This window comes from Corvus hawaiiensis, chromosome 15 (assembly GCF_020740725.1).
Source record: "Corvus hawaiiensis isolate bCorHaw1 chromosome 15, bCorHaw1.pri.cur, whole genome shotgun sequence".
Taxonomy (NCBI): Eukaryota; Metazoa; Chordata; class Aves; order Passeriformes; family Corvidae; genus Corvus; species Corvus hawaiiensis.
The window spans coordinates 18,589,275-18,595,421 of NC_063227.1; positions in this window are offsets into that span (position 1 = coordinate 18,589,275).

Genomic DNA, 6,147 nt, shown 5'->3' on the forward strand with positions numbered 1-6,147 from the left:
ACAGCTCGGATTCGAGTGACAGTGGTGGATGCGAATGACAACGCGCCCGTGTTCAGCCAGGTGGAATACACGGTGCGTGTGCCCGAGGATGTGCCCGTGGGCTCCACCCTCGTTACTGTCACGGCCACCGATGCAGATGAGGGGCTGAATGGACAAGTGAAATACTCCTTTAAAAAAAAGAAGGCGGCTTCATCGCAGGTATTCAGCCTGGACTCTGAGACGGGAGCAATCACCCTGGGGCAGAACCTGGATTTCGAGGAAGGTAAAACCTACCTGCTGGACCTGGAGGCATATGATGGTGGTGCTCTTTATGATACGGCAAAAGTGGTGATTACTGTGACAGACGTCAATGACAATGTCCCAGAGATTTCGGTGAGATCGGCAGTAAGCGCCATCTCTGAGGACTCCCCGTCAGGGACCGTGGTGGCCCTGCTACATGTGCAGGACCGCGATTCGGGGGCCAACGGCGCCGTGCACTGCTCGCTCGACGGGGACGTCCCGTTCCGGCTGCAGAGCTCCCACGGCAGCTACTACAGCGTGGTGACAGCGAGAGAGCTGGACCGGGAGCAGGTGTCGGAGTACAACGTGACGGTGCGGGCGGCCGACGGCGGGTCGCCGGCGCTGCAGAGCAGCGCGGTGCTGGCGCTGCGGGTGCTGGACGTGAACGACAACGCGCCGGTGTTCGCGCAGGAGCGCTACAGCGCGCGGCTGGCGGAGAACAACGCGGCGGGCGCGCTGGTGCTGACGGTGCGCGCGACGGACGCGGACTGGGGGCAGAACGCGCGCGTGCGGTACCGGCTGTGGGAGGGGCGGGTGCGGGGCGCGCCGCTGTCGTCGTACGTGTCGGTGCAGGCGGAGACGGGCGCGCTGTACGCGCTGCGCTCCTTCGACTACGAGGAGGTGCGCGAGCTGGAGCTGTGGGTGCGTGCGGAGGACGGCGGCGCGCCGGCGCTGAGCAGCAACGTGTCGGTGCGGCTGCTGATCGTGGACGAGAACGACAACGCGCCGCAGGTGCTCTACCCGCCCGCGGCTCCGCCTGTGGCATCGGGCAAGGGGGGCTGGTCGGGCGTGGAGCTGGCGCCGCGCTCGTCGGAGCCCGGCGCGCTGGTGGCCAAGGTGGTGGCGGTGGACGCGGACGCGGGGCAGAACGCGTGGCTGTCCTACGAGCTGGCCAAGGCGACGGAGCCGGGGCTGTTCCGCGTGGGGCTGCACAGCGGCGAGGTGCGCACGGCGCGCTTCCCGCTGGCCCGCGACGCGGCGCGCCAGAGCCTGGTGGTGGTGGTGAAGGACCACGGGCGGCCGGCGCTGTCGGCCACGGCCACGCTGAGCGTGGTGCTGGCCGAGAGCGTGGCCGAGCTGCTGGCCGAGCTGGGCAGCGCGGCCGAGGCGGCGGCGCCGGGCGAGCCGGCCGGCAGCCTGACGCGCTGGCTCGTGCTGGCCGTGGCCGCCGTGTCCTGCCTGTTCGTCGCCTTCCTGCTGCTGCTGCTGGCGCTGCGCCTGCGCCGCTGGCGCCGCGAGCAGCTGCTGGCGGCCGACAGCGGCGTCTTGCGCGGCGTGCCGGTCTCGCACTTCGTGGGCATCGACGGCGTGCGCGCCTTCCTGCAGTCCTACTCGCACGAGGTGTCGCTCACGGCCGACTCGCGCAAGAGCCAGCTGCGCTTCTCGGGCGGCAGCTGCTGCGACACCCTGCCGGCCCGGCCGCCGCCCGACGAGCCCGCGCCGCTGCTCGGGGAGGAGGACCCTGCCGGCGCTCGTCCCGTGGATTCCACCTCAGTCCCGGTGAGTTCCTCGGTCCAGGCTGCCTCCGCGACACTTCCCCTTGCTACTCCCCTCTGGTCTGTGTCGTGCATAGGGAGTTTTGCTGATCTAGGCAGGAGATGCCTGTACAATCAGTGTTCTCGCCACTGGTGGAGGAGCCTGGAGAAATAATGTTGCTTGTGCCGGGAAGTGCGTGAGGCCATTAATTAATTGATTAATTAATGGCGTGGTTATCTTTCATGCTGCCCATTTATCCAGTACTTCCAGGAAAACAGCTCATATTTTAGCTTTAGTGACTTGATAGTTCTTCCAAGCGGAGATGGCAAAATTGCTTGCATGTTACAAATGTCATAAAAACCCTTTGAGTTTGTCAGGGCTTATAGATGTCAATCCTTGGAGCTTTTCCCTGCGGGTCTCTTGCACTATGCAAGAGAATGTTTTGCTGCTTTTCATCATCAGTGCTCACAACTTTATCCACTGTTATATCCTGTACAGCTCTTCCTTTGACATAGGTGAAAACATTGTATTAATGATTGCAAAATGAGTTATCTTCCAAAATACCCATGTGCTAAGGAAGAATGATGGTGTCTTGGAATTGATTCTAATGACTGAGTCTTTATCTGAGCTACATATTGCTTATACCGGTTAGAACATTTCATGTTACTTGAAGTGGGTGTGTTAAGCAGAGAAGGTACTGTGCATGGATCTATTTTGTGATCCTTGTTCTCCGTAAGGAAAGATTGTGTGGGAAACGTCTTTCAATGGTATCTGTTTTCAAAGTAGCTTCCTTTTTTTCATAGTGTTTGAGGATGCTGAAGTATTCTGTCTGCACAGAGGGAGAGCAGCTGGAAGACTTTGCTGTTGTGTAGTTTGAAGTGTTGGTGTAAATGTTCGTTTTCCCCTAGCTGGTATATGAATCCCTTTGTTGTGCTTCTGTGCATTTTCCTCTTCTTGTTCTCCAAAGATGTTACTTGGAGATCTGTGCCTCTCGATACTAGGCACTCTTCTTGTCTACCTGCTACATTAGGCGTAGCAGGAAATGTCAAGCTATGACTCCTTCACTTTTGTGGCTTTCCTATGGCTTCCTTGGTTACTATGATCTAAAACTGGTTATTTATTTGGCTGACAGTCCTTAAAAATATGTAGCTGTTCAAATTATAAAGCTGGCAGAGCAGTTTCCATCCGTACCTTGATGCTGTGCAGTTGCTGAGACAAAGACATTGATACACAGGTGTGTCAATGTTGTTTTGGCTGAATAATGGTTTGATGTCATGCCTGGTCCCAATGCCTCTGCCATTTTTCTTTTTCTATGATCCTGGTTTCCCTGGACTGAAAGGCAATGCTAGTCTTCTTATAATAGAGCATTTGTACAATAAATCTGCATTTAGAAGGATGATGCATGTGTAGATGTTGCAAATGAACAATTTAGATTGCTTAAAGAATCAGTATCAGAGCTGTTATTAAAACTGTTTTCAGTATGATTTCATTGCAGTGCATCTTAGTAAAGTTTGATGGGAAGGTTCACTCTGTTACTTGCTATATGGGTGAAGTATACAAGGTATTTTTTAGGGAGTGGCAAGCCTTGAGAGTTGTCCCTGCTCAAGGGGAGAGTCACCTGACATTGCAGTCCAGATGTACTTCAGGGGGAGATCAATAATTGAATTCATCCAAAGATCTGTTGTTGGCAAAATTATCTCTGCCTTGATGCAAGCTTATATCTCTGGAATGTCGTGATGGAAAGCTTCTTCACAGTTGTAATTACACTTCCTTTCAGGCCTTTCTCTCCTGGAATGCTGTGGTTCCTTTTTTTCCTTTTCTGGACTGTAATACATCAGAAGGCGTGAGTGTTCCTTTGCAGCAAATATCTCAATGAACTAAGACAAAATTTCATATGCTAGGAATAATTAACAGGAGGTAAAAGAATCTATTGCAGATCCTCGGAAGATGTAGTTTGAGAATGAGACCTATAATAAGGCCTTTAAACTTAGGGCTACTTATTTGTGTAAGAGGAGCAGACCACATAGTAGAAAAATCAATGAGAGATGATGACTGCTTAAAAAAATGTAACCATTTACAGTGTAGTCCAGAGCAAGACTTCAACATCACACTCTCAGCTTGAGAACTCAGTGAGTTCCAGGTGCTCTTGGGCATGAATTTCCATGCCAACAGTGAAGACTAGAATGTCCTCCTTGTCAGTTTCTCTGAAAACACTTCTTTATTTATCAATTTATATTGATCATCTCTTTTTCTTTTATCTTTGGGGTTTTTTTCGGTCCCCCCCCCCCCCTCGCCCCCTCCCCGTCTTTTCTGATCTTCTGTGTTTAGTTTAAGTAATGACATACCTTCATTTAGGAATGTATTTTCTGGTCACATTAATGCTGGTGTGGAAAGCAGGAGAGGGAGGTACATTTCTGTTTCAGTATTGTTATGGATTAATAGACTGACACACCTTAGAAGAAGTTGCATCTCTGTGGAACTGTGCATGTGATGAGGGGAGAAGAGATTCCCTCTAAGCAAATAGTGAGATGATCCATTCTCTGCTGGATGACTGCATGTCATTCTTCTGAGAATACCACTAAGCACGCAAATGTACCTTCTTTCTTGGTATGATCATGGTGCATTATCATCTCATGAATTATTTTTCCCAATTACGGGCCTCAGAAGCAGAACTGCAAGTTCTGTAGAGTTGGAGACGTGAGATTGTTGATGTATGGGTAGAACACCTTATAATTTCTGTGTGGAACTTCCTTTCTCCATTTATAGCTCTCTGTGGCTTTTTGACTGAGAGTTTCATGAAAGCAGTAATTACAATTTCCCACCATGGATTGGTGGGATTCGGGCTTTGTTTCCTGGAATGTTATGGTTCATGTTTTCTACCTGCAGGCTGTTCTTTTGTGTCTGCAACTTGTGTTGTGTTGCATGACATACTGACTTCCCTTTAAAACCAAACGAAGGCAGAATGTTATATGTGAGGAAAATTTTATAGAAGCCAAAACTGAGGTTCCCGTAAGTCCTGATCGCATAAAGGCATTTGATACTGCATTTAGACTTGTGGCTTGATATTTCTAGGAAATTAATGAGCCACGAAGTAGGAAATTTTGCAAGAACTGATGAATTTCCAGATATGAACCCCCCTACAATGTAGTCCAAAGTAAGGCTTATGGGCCTTGGTTGCAGGTTCAGACTTTACTGGCTTTTGGGTGTTCTGGGAGTTTATTTTCTTAAGCAGAGATGTGTAAAACTGACTGTACTTTAGAGGAGTCTGGTATTTACCTCACAGGGGCCAGTAACAGCTTTTGGTTTTGTTTATTAATAACCAGAAATGAGTGAGAGATGTGAGGTTCTTGCTTTGCAAGAAGGACCGTGGGGAGACCACTTGCACACAGCCCTACCTACTGCTTACTCCAAGTGGGTAATGAGCATTAAAGAAGATCAAGGAGCATTATTGCATAGCAGCAGTCACCTCTGATCTCCCTCTGGCAAGCTCTGGAACACTGTAGAGACTGTAGAGTGCTGCTGGTCAATCCCACCTACCTAGGGATTGTTCTTATGTCTCTCAGGACTACCCAACTATGCATCCCTCTGTGATTTCCTACACAGTACAGGCCTAGAAGTGGCACAACAGAGAATAACCAGTTCCACTTGGGAGAGTGGGAAGTGTTTGATTTGGCTTCTTTGGTTTTACTGCCAAGCATTTTTGTTGTTCTGAATAAAGGCATTGTCTGCGGTTTACTAAAGTCATTAGGCCCAGTCATGAGAGGCGTAGTAGCCCTTTCAAACCAGTGCATCTTACCTAGCTTACATCTTGAGATTTTAGTGACCTTTCAACATCTGTGGGGATGATCATTCTAAGGCAGAATTGTGGCAAAGCACCTGAAGACCACAGAACTGATGTACCTTCCTCAGTGAAGTCAGATTGAGGTTTGGGGTTTTTATATTAATTATTAGAAATTATTAGAAGCTTACTGCTGTTTGTGCTATCCTTAGGCATCTGGGCTGGCCAGTTGATAGGACTTTTGTGTAGCAGCTCCCAAAATTAAACCAATACAAAAGTGAAATCAATTCTTATGGCAGGCCTTAGAATCTGGGGTTTCAACCATCAGCACTGAATTTGATTTTCTCCTGGATAAGAGTGAGTGTAATGATTTGCAGTTTGTTTTTTTCTGCAAGGTATGGACAGTGATACTGCTCTGAGTTCAGGTCCACTGACTATGGGCTTCACAATTCTTCGTCAATTTTAATAACTGTTCTAAATAAGAACTAAACCTTGACTTTTTAAAGTAACATCAAATTTACACTTTTGAATGGGCTCCAGAGACATGGAAAGGAAGATGAAACATTTGCAATTTTGGCATAAACTGATAGAGTGAGTTTGGAAAAGGTGAAAGC